The sequence below is a fragment of the Chiloscyllium punctatum genome, unplaced genomic scaffold (assembly GCF_047496795.1).
Source record: "Chiloscyllium punctatum isolate Juve2018m unplaced genomic scaffold, sChiPun1.3 scaffold_752, whole genome shotgun sequence".
NCBI classification, from domain to species: Eukaryota; Metazoa; Chordata; class Chondrichthyes; order Orectolobiformes; family Hemiscylliidae; genus Chiloscyllium; species Chiloscyllium punctatum.
In genome coordinates this window covers 1-21,569 of record NW_027310486.1, presented here as the reverse complement: position 1 = coordinate 21,569, position 21,569 = coordinate 1, and the positions used below count along the sequence as shown (strand labels likewise).

Here is a 21,569-nt window from a genome sequence, read left to right as displayed (position 1 = left end):
TATGTTTTCACTTCATTGTTATGTCTTTACTGGCTGCCCCATTAATGGGGTTCAGTAATTTATTATCCCACAGCTACAGACGATTCCATTGATGCTGGTTAATGCAGTCACTGATCGGCAGATCCTATTTGTAGGGTTCCATTCAGTTTACTTCTCTGATGGAGTTTATTGTCATTATCAACCTGGAGAATCCGCTGAACATACAGAGGTATGCATTCATTCAGCGGTACATCTATACCCACGTGTGAATTGACAGGTGAGAATAATTGTAGCTGCTAGTCCATAGGTATTGCAGTGTGAGCAGGTGGGGGCTGTTCAAGGCATTGATCTATAGAAACTATACGTCCCAATCACATATAAAGTTCAATTTATTGATCTGCTGAGATGAAAGCTCCCCATCACGTTATTGTATTTATAAAATTGTAAACATACTGATTCAGGAGCAGGGGACCCCCCACCCCCACCCCCCCCCCCCGCCCTCCCCCCCCCCCCCCCGCCCTCCCCCCCCCCACTGTGGAAACTATTCCAGTTATTGATCTGTAGGAACCAAGGCCCTTTCATGGAGTGAGATGTTTTCTTCTCAGATGTGGGAGTTTAGGGAGAGTTTACATGTTGCTGAGGTTTATGTCTGCAGGAAGTATCTTTGGTTGTGAATCCTGTCAGATCGAATGGATCAGTTGGAGCGATAGTTAGCGCCATGTGGGGGTGTGATGGATGGCAGCTATAGGAAGGGGGACAATTCACAGAGACAGTCACATAGATGGATTAACTCCAGGAAAGGTGAGAGAGATGGGCAGATCGTGCAGGATCCTTCTCTGGCTATCCCCATTTCAAACAAATACGCTGTTTTGGAAAATGTAGGGGGTGATGGATTCTCAGGGGAAAGTAGCACAAGCAGCCAAGTTTCTGGTCCCGAGACTGGCTCCAATGCAACAAGGGGTATGTCGGGTTCCAAGAGATCGATTGTGTTTGGGGACTCTCCAGTGAGAGGTACAGACAGACATTTCTGTGGCCAGCAGAGAAAAAGCAGAATGGTGTGTAGCTTCCTTGGTACCAGAATCAAGGATGTCTCAGAGAGGAGGCAGAATGTTCTCATGGGGGAGAGGGGCCAGCAGGAGGTCATTGTCCACATTGGAACCAACGATATAGGAAGGGAAAAGGTTGAGATTCTGAAGGGAGATTAGAGAGAGTTAGGCAGAAATTTAAAAAGGAGGTCCTCAAGGGTAGTAATATCTGGATTACTCCCGGTGCTACAAGCTAGTGAGGGCAGGAATAGGGGGATAGAGCAGATGAATGCATGGCTGAGGAGCTGGTGTATGGGAGAAGGATTCACGTTTTTGGATCATTGAAATCTCTTTTGGGGTAGAAGTGACCTGTACAAGAAGGACGGATTGTACCGAAATTGGAAGGAGACTAATATACTGGCAGGGAAATTTGCTAGAGCTGCCCGCGAGGATTTAAACTAGTAAGGTGGGGGGGTGGGACCCAGGGAGATAGTGAGGAAAGAGATCAATCTGAGACGGGTACAGCTGAGAACAGAAGTGAGTCAAACAGTCAGGGCAGGCAGGGACAAGGTAGGACTAATAAATTAAACTGCATCTATTTCAATGTAAGGGGCCAAACAGGGAAGGCAGATGAACTCAGGGCATGGTTAGGAACATGGGACTGGGGTATCATAGCAATTACGGAAACATGGCTCAGGGATGGGCAGGACTGGCAGCTTAATGTTCCAGGATACAAATGCTACAGGAAGGATAGAAAGGGAGGCAAGAGAGCTGGGGGAGTGGCATTTTTGATAAGGGATAGCATTAGAGCTGTACTGAGGGAGGATATTCCTGGAAATACATCCAGGGAGGTTATTTGGGTGGAACTGAGAAATAAGAAAGGGCTGATCACCTTATTGGGATTGTATTATAGACCCCCCAATAGTCAGAGGGAAATTGAGAAACAGACTTGTAAGGAGATCTCAGCTATCTGTAAGGATAATAGGGTAGTTATGGTCGGGGATTTTAACTTTCCAAACATCGACTGGGACTGCCATCGTGTTAAAGGTTTAGATGGAGAGGAATTTCTTAAGTGTGTACAAGACAATTTTCTGATTCACGATGTGGATGTACCTACTCGAGAAGGTGCAAAACCTGACCTACTCTTGGAAAATAAGGCAGGGCAGGTGACTGAGGTGTCAGTGGGGGAGCACTTTGGGGCCAGTGACCATAATTCTATTAGATTTAAAATAATAATGGAAAAGGATAGACCAGATCTAAAAGTTGAAGTTCTAAATTGGAGAAAGGCCAATTTTGATGGTATCAGACAAGACCTTTTGAAAGCTGATTGGAGGCAGATGTTTGCAGGTAAAGGGATGGCTGGAAAATGGGAAGTCTTCAGGAATGACATAACGAGAATTCAGAGAAAGTATATTCCTATCAGGGTGAAAGGGAAGGCTGGTAGATATAGGGAATGTTGGATGACCAGAGGTAATGAGGGTTTCGTTCAGAAAAAGAAGGAAGCATATGTAAGGTGTAGACAGGATAGATCGAGGGAATCCTTAGAGTAAAGGCGGTAGGAGTATACTTCAGAGAGAATTCAGGAGGGCAAAAAGGGGACAGGAGATAGCTTTAGCAAATAGAATTAAGGAGAGTCCAAAGGGGTTTTACAAATATATTAAGGACAAAAGGGTAACTAGGGAGAGAATAGGGCCCCTCAAAGATCAGCAAGGCAGCCTTTGTGTGGAGCCACAGAAAATGGGGGAGATACTAAATGAATATTTTGCATCAGTATTTACTGTGGAAAAGGATATGGAAGATATAGACTGTAGGGAAATAGATGGTGACATCTTGCAAAATATCCAGATTACAGAGGAGAAAGTGCTGGATGTCTTGAAACAGTTAAAGGTGGATAAATCCCCAGGACCTGATCAGGTGTACCCGAGAACTCTGTGGGAAGCTAAAGAAGTGATTGCTGGGCCTCTTGCTGAGATATTTGTATCATTGATAGTCACAGGTGAGGTGCTGGAAGACTGGAGGTTGGCAAACGTGGTGCCACTGTTTAAGAAGGGCAGTAAGGACAAGCCAGGGAACTATAGACCAGTGAGCCTGACCTCGGTGGTGGGCAAGTTGTTGGAGGGAATCCTGAGGGACAGGATGTACATATATTTGGAAAGGCAAGGACTGATTAGGGACAGTCAACATGGCTTTGTGCATGGGAAATCATGTCTCACAAACTTGATTGAGTTTTTTGAAGAAGTAACAAAGAAGATTGATGAGGGCAGAGCGGTAGATGTGATCTATATGGACTTCAGTAAGGCGTTCGACAAGGTTCCCCATGGGAGACTGATTAGCAAGGTTAGATCTCATGGAATACAGGGAGAACTAATCATTTGGATACAGAACTGGCTCAAAGGTAGAAGACAGAGGGTGGTGGTGGAGGGTTGCTTTTCAGACTGGAGGCCTGTGACCAGTGGAGTGCCACAAGGATCGGTGCTGGGCCCTCTACTTTTCATCATTTATATAAATGATTTGGATGTGACCATAAGAGGGTACAGTTAGTAAGTTTGCAGATGGCACCAAAATTGGAGGTGTAGTGGACAGCGAAGAGGGTTACCTCAGATTACAACAGGATCTGGACCAGATGGGCCAATGGGCTGAGAAGGGGCAGATGGAGTTTAATTCAGATAAATGTGAGGTGCTGCATTTTGGGAAAGCAAATCTTAGCAGGACTTATACACTTAATGGTAAGGTCTTAGGGAGTGTTGCTGAACAAAGAGACCTTGGAGTGCAGGTTCATAGCTCCTTGAAAGTGGAGTCGCAGGTCGATAGGATAGTGAAGGCAGCGTTTGGTATGCTTTCCTTTATTGGTCAGAGTATTGAGTACAGGAGTTGGGAGGTCATGTTGCGACTGTACAGGACATTGGTTAGGCCACTGTTGGAATATTGTGTGCAATTCTGTCTCCTTCCTATCGGAAAGATGTTGTGAAACTTGAAAGGGTTCAGAAAAGATTTACAAGGATGTTGCCAGGGTTGGAGGATCTGAGCTACAGGGAGAGGCTGAACAGGCTGGGGCTGGTTTCCCTGGAGTGTCGGAGGCTGAGGGGTGACCTTATAGAGGTTTATAAAATCATGAGGGGCATGGATAGGATAAATAGACAAGGTCTTTTCCCTGGGGTGGGGGAGTCCAGAACTAGAGGGACATAGGTTTAGGGTGAGAGGGGAAAGATATAAAAGAGACCTAAGGGGCAACTTTTTCACCCAGAGGGTGGTACGTGTATGGAATGAGCTGCCCGAGGAAGTGGTGGGGACTGGTACAATGACAGCATTTAAGAGGCATTTGGGTGGGTATATGAATAGGAAGGGTTTGGGGGGATATGGGCCGGGTGCTGGCAAGTGGGAAGAGATTAGTTTGGGATATCTCGGCATAGATGAGTTGGACCAAAGGGTCTGTTTCCGTGCTGTACAGCCCTATGACTCTCTGACTCTATAACAAGAGATTCTGCTGTTGGAGATTAATCCCATTATTAATTTATAGGAACAGGAGATCCAACTGATAGGACTATTTTGATTCCTGATTTTTAGGTACAGGAGGTCCTTAATCATTGAGATTATTCCAGTTATTGATCTTATAGGAAGAGGGGATCATGTTGATGTGAAAATTTCAGTTATTGATCTATCGGACCTGGAGAATTCCCACATGAAGATTATTCCATTGAGTGATCTGTAGGAAGAGGAGATCCCATTGATGGAGATTATTGTGGTTATTGATCACAAATAACTGGACATCTCATTGATGGGGATTTATCAATTTATTAACTCAGAGTTACTGAGGATTCCATTGATGGCGATTAATGCAGTTAGTGATCTGTTGGAACTGGGGATTGCTTTGATGGGATTTTTCAATTGACTGATCTATAATTACTGGCCGTCCCACTAAAAGAGTTTTCTCGAGGTATTAACAGAGAGCTACAGAGGATTCCCTTGATGGCAATTGATGCAGTTACTGATGCCGAGTACTTTGACCTTATGTTTATGGACATTCACTCAGCTGGTAGACCACAGGAAATGGAGATTTCTCTGATAGAGATTATTCCAGTTATTAATCTGGAGCATATGCTGAACACAGAGATATGCATTAATTCAAGGGTGCATCGATATGAAAGTGTGTATTAACTGATGAAAATCATTGCAGGGACTAATCTATAGGTATCGCAGTATGAGCTGGTGAGGGAAACGGTCAGAATAGATCACACATAGAATTCTGTTTATTGACTGGTTGAGATCAGAGCTCACCCTGGTGGAATAATTTATGTTGTTGTATTTTAGAAACTAATTTCAATTATTCTGATAAGTGATCTATTGGAACAGGGGCTCCTGCTGCTTGAGATTCTTTATATCATTGATCTATAATAACTGGTTGTCTCAATCAAGAGATTGATCAATTTCTTTATCCCACAGCTCCTGAGGATTCAATTGATGGTGATTAATCCAGTTAGTGATCTATTGGAACTGGATATCCCGTTTACGGGGACTCATTCAGTTCATACTTTGTACGAAATGGTGTTTTCTGAGACGGAATTATGTCAAATATTAATCTAGAGGATGTGCCAATCACACAGATATTTATTAACACCAATATGACGTGAATTAACTGATGGAAATCATTGCAGGGACGAATCGATAGATACTGCAGCATGAGCCAGTGGGGACTGTTCAAGTTTTTGATCAGTGGGAACTGCGGGACTCGCAGATAAATGTTAATTAGTTTATTGACCTATTGGAATAGAAAACCCTTGATGGAATGGAATTACACCATTGTATTAGGTACAATGTAAGTCCCTCATTTATAGTTGATTCCAATTATTGGTCAGTTGGAACAGGAGATCCTTTACACCATCGAACAGTGCAGCACAGGAACAGGCCCTTCGGCCCACAATGCTGTATCGAACATGATGCCAAACGAAACTAATCCTGAGAAGGGGAACTTACTGCAAGAGAGGGGTACAAAGACAGTGATGATGATTGCTGAGCCAAGGGTCTAAATTTCAATACCTACTTGTTCCCATCAGGAAGCTCTCTCTGTTGTCAGTGAAGACCAAGTCCTCTACGAGTCATCATATGCTGCGTCACAGCTAATGAAGACAGAGATTGACTCGGGCGATTTCACACAGAGTGGGAAGGGGAGCCCAGAGATGGCTGAACAGGATTGGAGCTGCCAAACGACCCGAGTAATGGTGAAACGTGAAGCTGAACAAGTGAATGGCACAAGGTACATGACAGAACCATGGCAACCAATCCGAGTGCAAAACCACAGGACGGATCTCCTTCTGAGATCAGCCTTTAAATTCCCAGGCACTGTATCCCTCAGTCAGACCCACACTCGGAGCACCATGCAAGTTCCAGTTTCTGTATCCCACAGTTAGACCCATACTCGGAGCACCGTGCACAGTTCCAGTCTCTGTATCCCACAGTTAGACCCACACTCGGAGCACCGTGCACAGTTCCAGTCTCTGTATCCCTCAGTCAGACCCACACTCGGAGCACCGTGCACGGTTCCAGTCTCTGTATCCCTCAGTCAGACCCACACTCGGAGCACCGTGCACAGTTCCAGTCTCTGTATCCCTCAGTTAGACCCACACTCGGAGCACCGTGCACAGTTCCAGTCTCTGGATCCCACAGTTAGACCCACACTCGGAGCACCGTGCACAGTTCCTGTCTCCGTATCCCTCAGTTAGACCCACACTCGGAGCACCGTGCACAGTTCCTGTCTCTGTATCCCACAGTTAGACCCACACTCGGAGCACCGTGCACAGTTCCAGTCTCTGTATCCCTCAGTCAGACCCACACTCGGAGCACCGTGCACAGTTCCAGTCTCCGTGTCCCTCAGTCAGACCCACACTCGGAGCACCGTGCACACTTCCAGTCTCCGTATCCCTCAGTCAGACCCACACTCGGAGCACCGTGCACAGTTCCAGTCTCCGTATCCCTCAGTTAGACCCACACTCGGAGCACCGTGCACAGTTCCAGTCTCTGTATCCCTCAGTTAGACCCACACTCGGAGCACCGTGAACAGTTCCAGTCTCTGTATCCCTCAGTCAAACCCACACTCGGAGCACCGTGCACAGTTCCAGTCTCTGTATCCCTCAGTCAGACCCACACTCGGAGCACCGTGCACGGTTCCAGTCTCTGTATCCCTCAGTCAGACCCACACTCGGAGCACTGTGCACAGTTCCAGTCTCTGTATCCCTCAGTTAGACCCACACTCGGAGCACCGTACGCAGTTCCAGTCTCTGTATCCCTCAGTTAGACACACACTCGGAGCACCGTGCGCAGTTCCAGTCTCCGTATCCCTCAGTCAGACACACACTCGGAGCACCGTGCACAGTTCCAGTCTCTGTATCCCTCAGTTAAACACACACTCGGAGCACCGTGCGCAGTTCCAGTCTCTGTATCCCTCAGTCAGACACACACTCGGAGCACCGTGCACAGTTCCAGTCTCTGTATCCCTGAGTCAGACCCACACTCGGAGCACCGTGCACGGTTCCAGTCTCCGTATCCCTCAGTCAGACCCACACTCGGAGCACCGTGCACAGTTCCAGTCTCTGTATCCCTGAGTCAGACCCACACTCGGAGCACCGTGCACGGTTCCAGTCTCCGTATCCCTCAGTCAGACCCACACTCGGAGCACCGTGCACAGTTCCAGTCTCCGTATCCCTCAGTCAGACCCACACTCGGAGCACCATGCACAGTTCCAGTCTACGTATCCCTCAGTTAGACACACACTCGGAGCACCGTGCGCAGTTCCAGTCTCCGTATCCCTCAGTCAGACACACACTCGGAGCACCGTGCACAGTTCCAGTCTCTGTATCCCTCAGTTAAACACACACTCGGAGCACCGTGCGCAGTTCCAGTCTCTGTATCCCTCAGTCAGACACACACTCGGAGCACCGTGCACAGTTCCAGTCTCTGTATCCCTGAGTCAGACCCACACTCGGAGCACCGTGCACGGTTCCAGTCTCCGTATCCCTCAGTCAGACCCACACTCGGAGCACCGTGCACAGTTCCAGTCTCCGTATCCCTCAGTCAGACCCACACTCGGAGCACCATGCACAGTTCCAGTCTACGTATCCCTCAGTCAGACCCACACTCGGAGCACCGTGCACAGTTCCAGTTTCCGTATCCCTCAGTCAGACCCACACTCGGAGCACCGTGCACAGTTCCAGTCTCTGTATCCCTCAGTTAGACACACACTCGGAGCACCGTGCGCAGTTCCAGTCTCCGTATCCCTCAGTCAGACCCACACTCGGAGCACCGTGCACAGTTCCAGTCTCTGTATCCCTCAGTCAGACCCACTCTCGGAGCACCGTGCACGGTTCCAGTCTCTGTATCCCTCAGTCAGACCCACACTCGGAGCACCGTGCACAGTTCCAGTCTCCGTATCCCTCAGTCAGACCCACACTCGGAGAACCGTGCACAGTTCCAGTCTCCGTATCCCTCAGTTAGACCCACACTCGGAGCACCGTGCACAGTTCCAGTCTCCGTATCCCTCAGTTAGACCCACACTCCGAGCACCGTGCACAGTTCCAGTCTCTGTATCCCTCAGTCAGACCCACACTCGGAGCACCGTGCACAGTTCCAGTCTCCGTATCCCTCAGTTAGACCCACACTCCAAGCACCGTGCACATTTCCAGTCTCTGTATCCCTCAGTCAGACCCACACTCGGAGCACCGTGCACAGTTCCAGTCACTGTATCCCGCAGTCAGACCCACACTCGGAGCACCGTGCACAGTTCCAGTCTCTGTATCCCTCAGTCAGACCCACACTCGGAGCACCGTGCACAGTTCCTGTCTACGTATCCCTCAGTCAGACCCACACTCGGAGCACCGTGCACAGTTCCAGTCTCCGTATCCCTCAGTCAGACCCACACTCGGAAAACCGTGCACAGTTCCAGTCTCTGTCTCCCTCACTTAGATCCACACTCGGAGCACCGTGCACAGTTCCAGTCTCCGTATCCCTCAGTCAGACCCACACTCTGAGCACCGTGAACAGTTCCAGTCTCTGTATCCCTCAGTTAGACCCAAACTCGGAGCACCGTGCACAGTTCCAGTCTCTGTATCCCTCAGTTAGACCCACACTCCGAGCACCGTGCACAGTTCCAGTCTCTGTATCCCTCAGTCAGACCCACACTCGGAGCACCGTGCACAGTTCCAGTCTCTGTATCCCTCAGTCAGACCCACACTCTGAGCACCGTACACAGATCCAGTCTCTGTCTCCCTCACTTAGATCCACACTCGGAGCACCGTACGCAGTTCCAGTCTCTGTATCCCTCAGTCAGACCCACGCTAGGAGCACCGTACACAGATCCAGTCTCTGTCTCCCTCACTTAGATCCACACTCGGAGCACCGTGCACAGTTCCAGTCTCCGTATCCCTCAGTCAGACCCACACTCCGAGCACCGTCCACAGTTCCAGTCTCTGTCTCCCTCACTTAGATCCACGCTCGGAGCACCGTGCACAGTTCCAGTCTCCGTATCCCTCAGTTAGACCCACAATCGGAGCACCGTGCACAGTTCCTGTCTCTGTATCCCTCAGTCAGACCCACACTCGGAGCACCGTGCACAGTTCCAGTCCCGCTATCCCTCAGTTAGACCCACACTCAGATCACTGTGCACAGTTCCAGTCTCCGTATCCCTCAGTTAGACCCACACTCGGAGCACCGTGCACAGTTCCAGTCTCTGTGTCCCTCAGTCAGACCCACACTCGGAGCACCGTGCACAGTTCCAGTCTCCGTATCCCTCAATCAGACCCACACTCGGAGCACCGTGCACAGTTCCAGTCTCCGTATCCCTCACTTAGACCCACACTCGGAGCACCGTGCACAGTTCCAGTCTCTGTATCCCAAAGTTAGACCCACACTCGGAGCACCGTGCACAGTTCCAGTCTCTGTATCCCTCAGTCAGACCCACACTCGGAGCACCGTGCACAGTTCCAGTCTCTGTATCCCTCAGTCAGACCCACAATCGGAGCACCGTGCACAGTTCCAGTCTCTGTATCCCTCAGTCAGACCCACACTCGGAGCACCGTGCACAGTTCCAGTCTCTGTATCCCTCAGTCAGACCCACACTCGGAGCACCGTGCACATTTCCAGTCTCTGTATCCCTCACTTAGATCCACACTCGGAGCACCGTGCACAGTTCCAGTCTCCGTATCCCTCAGTCAGACACACACTCGGAGCACCGTGCACAGTTCCAGTCACCATATCCCTCAGTCAGACCCACACTCTGAGCACCGTACACAGATCCAGTCTCTGTCTCCCTCACTTAGATCCACACTCGGAGCACCGTGCACAGTTCCAGTCTCCCTATCCCTCAGTTAGACCCACACTTGGAGCACCGTGCACAGTTCCAGTCTCCCTATCCCTCAGTTAGACCCACACTCGGAGCACCGTGCACAGTTCCAGTCTCCCTATCCCTCAGTTAGACCCACACTCGGAGCACCGTGCACAGTTCCAGTCTCCGTATCCCTCAGTCAGACCCACACTCGGAGCACCGTGCACAGTTCCAGTCTCTGTATCCCTCAGTCAGACCCACACTCGGAGCACCGTGCACAGTTCCAGTCTCCATATCCCTCAGTTCGACCCACACTCGGAGCACCGTACACAGTTCCAGTCTCCGTATCCCTCAGTCACACCCACACTCGGAGCACCGTGCACAGTTCCTGTCTCTGTATCCCTCAGTCAGACCCACACTCGGAGCACCGTGCACAGTTCCAGTCTCCGTATCCCTCAGACCCACACTCGGAGCACCGTGCACAGTTCCAGTCTGTCCTATGTGAAGTATATCGAAGGTTTGGAGACAGTTTAACAAGACATTAAAGTAGTGCTTACCCAGATTTGTGAGGATATGACCATTAGGTGTGACTGTCCAGTCTCGGGCTGTTTGTCTGGTTCGAGGAGGCTGAGGGGTGACCTTTACACCTCAGAAGGTCGTTTCACCTGGGGGGACATAGTGAAGATGTCTCCAGTTTTGGTGTTGAGGATGAACGCCAGGATGAGGGGCCATCTGTGAGGGAGTGCCTCTTAAAAACTTTGATGTGGAATTCAGGCGAACTGACGGACTGTGTCCAGTTTAACGTTCAGTTGCACTGGGATCTGATTGATTGGTCATTGTCCACTGAGTGATAGCCCAGCTTACCTCGATGTTCCCTTTGTGTGTGTGTGTGTGTGTCCTGCAGAGAGTCGCCAGTAGACTGCAGTGTTGTCCGACGCAGTAAGTTAATGAGCAGCGCTGAGACATCTGAAGGAGCCTATCCCACAGGGTACAGCGAACAGAGGGACAGCTCCTCCAGCAACGAGAAACGGGTCATTGTTCCAGCAGGTAAGGTGGGAGGAAATCCCGGGACACTCTCACACACGCTCACACTCACTCATACGCTCACACACTCACACACTCTCACACACACTCACACTCACTCCTACACTCACACTCACACTCTCACACACACTCACTCACACTCACTCACACTCACTCATACACTCACACACTCACACTCACTCATCACTCACTCACACACTCACTCTCTCACACTCACACATACATTCACACACTCACACTCACTCATACACTCACACACTCACACTCACACATACACTCACACACTCACTCACTCACACACTCACACTCACACTCTCACACTCACACTCACTCATACACTTACACATACACTCACACACTCACTCATCACACACACTCACACTCTCACACACACACTCACAACTCACACACACTCACTCACACTCACTCACACTCACTCATACACTCACACACTCACACTCACTCATCACTCACTCACACACTCACTCTCTCACACTCACACATACATTCACACACTCACACTCACTTATACACTCACACACTCACACTCACACATACACTCACACACTCACTCACTCACACTCACACTCTCACACTCACACTCACTCATACACTTACACATACACTCACACACTCACTCATCACACACACTCACACTCTCACACACACACTCACACACACACTCACTCATACACTCACACTCACTCATACACTCACACTCACACTCTCACGCACTCACACACTCACTCATACACTCACACACTCACACTCACTCACACACCTCACACACTCACACTCACACACTCACACTCACATACTCACACTCTCTCATACACTCACACTCACACTCTCACACTCACACACTCACTCCTACACTCACACTCACACACACTCACACTCACTCACACATACACTCACACTCAATCATACACTCTCACACTCACACATACACTCACACTCACACACTCACACACTCACACTCATCACTCATACACTCACACTCACTCACACACTCACGCTCTCACACTCACTCATACACTCACACTCACACTCTCACACACTCACAAACACACACTCACACTCACACACACTCACATACACACTCACACACTCACACTCACACATACACTCACACTCACACACTCACTCATACACTCACACTCACTCACACACTCACACTCTCACACTCACTCATACACTCACACTCACACTCACATTCTCACACACTCACAAATACACACACTCACACACACACTCACACTCTCACACACACGCTCACACACGCTCACACTCACTCATACACTCACACACTCACACACTCTCACACACACTCACACTCACTCCTACACTCACACTCACACTCTCACACACACTCACACTCACTCATACACACATACTCACACTCACACACACTCACACTCACTCATACACACACACTCACACTCACACTCTCACACACACTCACTCATATACTCACACTCTCACACACTTCACACTCACTCTCTCATACACTCACAATCACACAGTCACACACTCACACTCACTCATACACTCACACACTCTCACTCTCACACACACACTCACTGATACACTCACACACTCACACACACTCACACTCACTCATACACTCTCACACTCACACTCACGCACACACTCACACACACCACGTTCACACACTCACACTCTCACACACTCACACATACACTCACACACTCACTCACACTCGCACACTCATACACACACTCGCTCAAAAGCTCACACTCTCACACACTCACACATACACTCACACTCACGCACACACTCTCTCACATTCACACTCACACACACTCACACTCACTCATACACTCACACACTCACACTCACGCACACACTCACTCACACTCACACATACTCACACTCACACTCTCACACTCACACTCACACACTCTCACTCACACACACCCTCACAAACACACTCTCACATACTCACACACTCACACTCTCATACACTCACACTCACACTCTCTCACACACGCTCACACTCTCACACACTCACACATACACTCACACACTCACACTGTTACACACTCACACTCACGCCCACACTCACACTCTCACACTCACACACACTCACACACATGCTCACACGCTCACACTGTCACTCACTCACACATACACTCACGCACACACTCACTCACACTCACATGCACTCACACTCACTCACACACTCACACTCACACTCACACACACTCACACTCACACATACACTCACACACACACTCACACTCTTATACACTCACACTCACTCATACACTCACACACTCACACTCACTCACTCACACACACACACACACACTCACACTCTCACTCACTCACACATACACTCATGCACACACTCACTCACACTCACATGCACTCACACTCACTCACACACACACACACACTCACACACACACTCACACACTCACATACACTCACACACTCTCACTCTTACACACTCACACTCACACCCACAACTCACACTCACACTCACACACACACACACTCACACTTCACATGCACTCACACACACACTCACACTCACACACACTCACACTCACACACTCACACATACACTCACACACTCACTCACACCTCTTATACACTCACACTCACTCATACACTCACACACTCTCACTCACTCACTCACACACACACACTCACACACACGCTCACACTCACAAACTCACACTCTCACTCACTCACAAATACACTCACGCACACACTCACTCACACTCTCATGCACTCACACTCACTCACACACACACACACACACACTCACACTCACACATACACTCACACACACACTCACACTCTTACACACTCACTCATACACTCACACACTCACACTCACACACTCACACTCACGCGCACACTCACACGCTCACACACTCACACACTCGCACTCACGCACACACGCACACACACACGATCACACTCTCACACACTCACACATACACTCACACTCACACACACTCTCATACACTCACACTCACACATACACTCACACTCACGCACACTCACACTCAAACTCACAAGACAAGGACTACACTCACACACATCACACACACACACGCTCACACTCTCACACTCACACAAGGACACACTCACACTTACACACACACTCACACACTCCACACTCACACACATACGCTTACTCACACACACATGCTCACACACACTCACACTCACTCAAGGACACACACAAACACACACACTCACACTCACACAAGGACACACACACTCTCACACACACATACTCACACTCACATGCTCACACAAGGACACATACCCAAACCACATACTCACACTCACACATCACGCTCACACAAACATTCATGGTCACACGCACACACACAAGGGCACTCACACTCACTCACACTCACACATGCTCACTCACACACACTCACTCACACTCACACAAGGACACACACTCACACTACACTCACATAATGACATACACACTCATTCACTCACTCAAACTCATACACACGCTCACTCACACACACATACTTACACTCACACAAGTACACACACACACATTCGCACTCACATACACATTCACACTCACACACATTTGCACACACAGACACTCACATTCACTCACACACACACTCACACAAAGGCACACACACTCACTCACACTCACACCCACATGCTCACACTCATACAAACTCTCTCACACACTCAAACGTGCACACTCACATACACTCTCGCTCACACAATCACACATTCTCACACACACTCACACTCACTCACACACACACTCACACAAGGACACACACTCACACACAACTCACTCACACTCACACTCAATCACACACACTCACAATCACTCAGACACTCACACACACACTCACTGACACACTCAAACCCACACACACTCAGACTCACACACACTCACCTTCACTCACACACACTCACTCACACACTCACACTCACATACACACACTCACTGACACACAATTCACACTTACACAAGGACACACACACACTCACACACCACACTCTCACATACACTCACAACTCATACGCACACACATTCTCACACACACCCTCACTCACACAGACACACTCACACTCACACACACTCACTCACACAGATGCACGCACATACACACACCCTCATATGCACACACACGCACTCACCCACACACACTCTCACACGCTCACACACACAATTTCACACACTCACACACAAGGACACAAACACTCTCACACACTCACACTCACTCATTCATACACTCACACTCACATACACACACTCACTGACACACACATTCACACCTACACAAGGACGCACACACACACACACTCACACCACCCACACTCTCACATACACTCACACACTCATATGCACACACATTCTCACACACACACTCACTCACACAGACACACTCACACTCACACACACTCACTCACACAGATGCACGCACATACACACACCCTCATATGCACACACACGCACTCACACACACACACTCTCACACGCTCACACAGACAATTTCACACACTCACACACAAGGACACAAACACTCTCACACACTCACACTCACGCACACTCATTCACACTCAGTCTCACACACACTCACTCACACTCCACACACTCATGCACACTCACTTACACACACTCACTCTCACTCACACTCACAACACTCACACACACACTCATTCTCCCACACACTCACATCATTCACACTCACACAATGACACACTCACTCACTCAAGGACACATTCTCACACACACTCACTCTCGCACACACTCACAACACAGACTCACACACTCATACATACACACACGCACACACACACAATCACTCACACCTCACACTGGGACACATACACTCACACACTTATGCTCACACCCTCACACTGGGACACTCACACCTAAATGTGACAGACCCTACTGCCTACTGGTGTCCTGGTGGGTGGAGAGGTGTGTGAGTGAACCTTGAATGGGGAGCTCCGAGACTGCTTCAGGGTGTCTGGCCCATTCTGTACCTTCCCTCCTCCTCTAGACCCATGTGTGTGGAGCCATGACCATGTGAGGCAGTGGCTTGACTGGGCAGTGAAAGAGTACGCCCTCTCTGATATTGACAGGCAACCTCTTCCAGAATATCGATGGAAAGGAGCTCTGCAAGATGGCCAAGGAAGACATGATGCGTCTCACCAACACCTACAACACAGAGATTTTACTCTCTCATCTCAATTATCTGAGAGAAAGTGAGTCTTGGTGGACAGCTGGAAGGGTTGGGTGAACAGAGAGCTGGGCATCTTAGAGAACTGGGGGGGGGGGGGGGGGACATACTCTCCGCATGGCCGGACTCATACCAGGCCCAAAGGAGGAGGGTGGTGGTTGGTGGGAGGGTCAGTCACCCCAACTCCAGGCCCATCTCCCTCAGGGCAGTGTCCCAGGGCCCAACCATCTTCGGCTGCTCCATCAGGGAGCCTCCGTCCACTATAAAGGTCAGGGAGTGAGGGATATTCCCCAGGATTACACAATGTTCAGCTCAATTCACCGCTCCCTCCGAGACTGAAGCAGGCCGGTGTCCAAATACAACAAGATCTGGACAATCTCCACGCCTGGGCCAACAAGGGGCAAGTAACATTCACGCCACACAAATGCCAGGCTCTGACCATCACCGACAAGAGACAGTTAAACCTTTGACATTCAATGGTGTTCCCATCACTGAATCCCCCCCACCCTCAACATCCTGGGGGTTACCATCGACCAGAAACTCACCAGGACCCACCACATTAACCCAGGGGCTCCAAGAGTAGGTCAGAGGCTGGGAATCCTGCAGCGAGTAACTCCCCTCCTGACTCCCCCCAAAGCCTGTCCCACCATCGACAAGGCCCAAGGCAGAAGGGGGAGGGAATACTCCCCACTTGCCCCGTGGATGGGGGCAGCTCCAACAACACTCGAGAAGCTCAACACCATCCAGGAACAAAGCAGCCGCCACACCCACAAACATCCCCTCGCTCCCTCCCCCCCCCCACCGACCCTCAGTAACTGCAGTGTGTACCATCCCCTCGCCCCCCACCGACCCTCAGTAACTGCAGTGTGTACCATCCCCTCGCCCCCCACCGACCCTCAGTAACTGCAGTGTGTACCAATCCCCTCCCCCCCACACCGACCCTCAGTAACTGCAGTGTGTACCATCCCCTCCCCCCCCCCCCACCGACCCTCAGTAACTGCAGTGTGTACCATCCCCTCCCTCCCCCCCACCGACCCTCAGTAACTGCAGTGTGTACCATCCCCTCCCTCCCCCCACACCGACCCTCAGTAACTGCAGTGTGTACCATCCCCTCCCTCCCCCCACCGACCCTCAGTAACAGCAGTGTGTACCATCCCCTCCCTCCCCCCCACCGACCCTCAGTAACAGCAGTGTGTACCATCCCCCCCCACCGACCCTCAGTACAGCAGTGTGTACCATCCCCTCCCTCCCCCCCACCAACCTCAGTAACTGCAGTGTGTACCATCCCCCCCCACCGACCCTCAGTAACTGCAGTGTGTACCATCCCCTCCCTCCCCCCCCCACCGACCCTCAGTAACAGCAGTGGTGTACCATCCCCTCCCTCCCCCCCCACTGACCCTCAGTAACTGCAGTGTGTACCATCCCCTCCCTCACCCACCGACCCTCAGTAACTGCAGTGTGTACCATCCCCTCCCTCCCCCCCACCGACCCTCAGTAACTGCAGTGTGTACCATCCCCTCCCTCCCCCCACCGACCCTCAGTAACTGCAGTGTGTACCATCCCCTCCCCCCCCACCGACCCTCAGTAACTGCAGTGTTGTACCATCCCCTCCCCCCACCGACCCTCAGTAACTGCAGTGTGTACCATCCCCCTCCCTCCCCACACCGACCCTCAGTAACAGTGTGTACCATCCCCTCCCTCCCCACACCGACCCTCAGTAACTGCAGTGTGTACCATCCCCACCCCCCCCCACCGACCCTCAGTAACTGCAGTGTGTACCATCCCTCCCTTCCCCCCCCCACCGACCCTCAGTAACTGCAGTGTGTACCATCCCCTCCCTCCCCCCCACCGACCCTCAGTAACTGCAGTGTGTACCATCCCCTCCCTCCCCCCCACCGACCCTCAGTAACTGCAGTGTGTACCACCCCCTCCCCCCCACCGACCCTCAGTAACTGCAGTGTGTACCATCCCCCCCCCACCGACCCTCAGTAACTGCAGTGTGTACCATCCCCTCCCTCCCCCCCCACCGACCCTCAGTAACTGCAGTGTGTACCATCCCCTCCCTCCCCCCCACCGACCCTCAGTAACTGCAGTGTGTACCATCCCCTCCCTCCCCCCACACCGACCCTCAGTAACTGCAGTGTGTACCATCCCTCCCTCCCCCCACCGACCCTCAGTAACAGCAGTGTGTACCATCCCCTCCCTCCCACCCCACCGACCCTCAGTAACAGCAGTGTGTACCATCCCCTCGCCCCCCACCGACCCTCAGTAACTGCAGTGTGTACCATCCCCTCGCCCCCCACCGACCCTCAGTAACTGCAGTGTGTACCATCCCCTCCCCCCCCCCACCGACCCTCAGTAACTTGCAGTGTGTACCATCCCCTCCCTCCCCCCCACCGACCTCAGTAACTGCTGTGTGTACCATCCCTCCTCCCCCCCCACACCCCGACCCTCAGTAACTGCAGTGTGTACCATCCCCTCCCTCCCCCCACCGACCCTCAGTAACAGCAGTGTGTACCATCCCCTCCCTCCCCCCACCCAACCCTCAGTAACTGCAGTGTGTACCATCCCCTCCCTCCCCCCACACCAACCCTCAGTAACTGCAGTGTGTACCATCCCCTCCCCCCCACCGACCCTCAGTAACTGCAGTGTGTACCATCCCCTCCCTCCCCCACAAACCCCTCAGTAACAGCAGCGTGTACCATCCCCTCCCTCCCCCCCCCACCGACCCTCAGTAACAGCAGTGTGTACCATCCCCTCCCTCCCCCCCCCACTGACCCTCAGTAACTGCGTGTGTACCATCCCCTCCCTCACCCACCGACCCTCAGTAACTGCAGTGTGTACCATCCCCTCCGTCCCCCCCACCGACCCTCAGTAACTGCAGTGTGTACCATCCCCTCCCTCCCCCCCACCGACCCTCAGTAACTGCAGTGTGTACCATCCCCTCCCTCCCCCCACCGACCCTCAGTAACTGCAGTGTGTACCATCCCCTCCCTCCCCCCACCGACCCTCAGTAACAGTGTGTACCATCCCCTCCCTCCCCCCCACCGACCCTCAGTAACTGCAGTGTGTACCATCCCCTCCCTCCCCCCACCGACCCTCAGTAACTGCAGTGTGTACCATCCCCTCCCTCCCCCCACCGACCCTCAGTAACAGTGTGTACCATCCCCTCCCTCCCCCCCACCGACCCTCAGTAACTGCAGTGTGTACCATCCCCACCCCCCCCACCGACCCTCAGTAACTGCAGTGTGTACCATCCCCTCCCTCCCCCCACCGACCCTCAGTAACTGCAGTGTGTACCATCCCCTCCCTCCCCCCACCGACCCTCAGTAACTGCAGTGTGTACCATCCCCACCCCCCCCACCGACCCTCAGTAACTGCAGTGTGTACCATCCCCTCCCTCCCCCCCCACCGACCCTCAGTAACTGCAGTGTGTACCATCCCCTCCCTCCCTCCCCCCCTCCGACCCTCAGTAACTGCAGTGTGTACCATCCCCTCCCTCCCCCCCACCGACCCTCAGTAACTGCAGTGTGTACCACCCCCCTCCCCCCCCCACCGACCCTCAGTAACTGCAGTGTGTACCATCCCCCCCCCACCGACCCTCAGTAACTGCAGTGTGTACCATCCCCTCCCTCCCCCCCCACCGACCCTCAGTAACAGCAGTGTGTACCATCCCCTCCCTCCCCCCCCACCGACCCTCAGTAACAGCAGTGTGTACCATCCCCTCCCTCCCCCCCACCGACCCTCAGTAACTGCAGTGTGTACCATCCCCTCCCTCCCCCCACCGACCCTCAGTAACTGCAGTGTGTACCATCCCCTCCCCCCCCACCGACCCTCAGTAACAGCAGTGTGTACCATCCCCTCCCTCCCCCCCCCACCGACCCTCAGTAACAGCAGTGTGTACCATCCCCTCCCTCCCCCCCCACCGACCCTCAGTAACAGCAGTGTGTACCATCCCCTCCCTCCCCCCCACCGACCCTCAGTAACTGCAGTGTGTACCATCCCCTCCCTCCCCCCACCGACCCTCAGTAACTGCAGTGTGTACCATCCCCTCCCCCCCCCACCGACCCTCAGTAACTGCAGTGTGTACCATCCCCTCCCTCCCCCTCCCACCGACCCTCAGTAACTGCAGTGTGTACCATCCCCTCCCCCCCCCCCTGACCCTCAGTAACTGCAGTGTGTCCCATTTACAAGATGCCCTGCAGAAACTCACCAAAGACCCTCAGGCAGCACCTTCCAAACCCGCGGTCACTACCATCCAGAAGGACAAGGGGCAGCAGGTACATGGGAACACCCCCCCCCCCGCACCCAAGCCCCCACCTGCATGTTCCCCTCCGAGCCCCTCACCATCCCGACTTGGAAATCTATCGGCCGTTCCTTCCTGGGTCAGAATCCTGGGATTCCCTCCCTCAGGGACATTGTGGGTCTACCCTACAGCACAGGGACTGCAGCGGGTCAGGGAGGCAGCTGACCCCCACCTTCTCAAGGGGGGCAACTAGGGACAGGGTGATAAATACTGGGCCCAGCCAGTGAGCCTCACATCCAGTGAATCTATCTGAAGGTCGGAGAGTCAGGGAGATGGGAGATGATTCCAGAGTGTGTCCTGACGGGTGGGTGGGTCAGGGTGGGGGAATATTCTGGTCTGAGTGATAACTTGCCCCCCTCCCCTCGGTGTCGTTGCAGATAGCCCCACGTTCAGTTACCCCAGCAACAGCCCACACAGTCAGCAACCAGCACGGGCTCCCATCAAAACAGGTACCTGCCGGGGGGGGGGGGGGGGGGGGAAGGGAGGGAGGGTGTGGCCGTGGGGTGTGGGGGGGGCAGGGCAGGGCAGGGCGACAGGGTGTGACAATGTGGGTGGGGGAAGGGGAAGGGACTGTGTGGCCGTTGGGGGTGGGTTGGGAGGGAGGGGGGAAAGTGGGGGAGGGGTTGGGTGGAGTGGGGGGGGGAATGGAGGGGATATGTGGGAGTGTGGCTGAGAGGGGGAGGGGGTAG

At 52.2% G+C, this 21,569-nt stretch overlaps 1 pseudogene; it reads left to right on the top strand.

The window, feature by feature from the left end:
- LOC140473862 (retroviral integration site protein Fli-1 homolog) overlaps nt 1–21,329 on the top strand; it is a 70,600-nt pseudogene extending 49,271 nt beyond the window's left edge.
- The last annotated feature ends 240 nt before the right edge of the window (nt 21,330–21,569 follow it).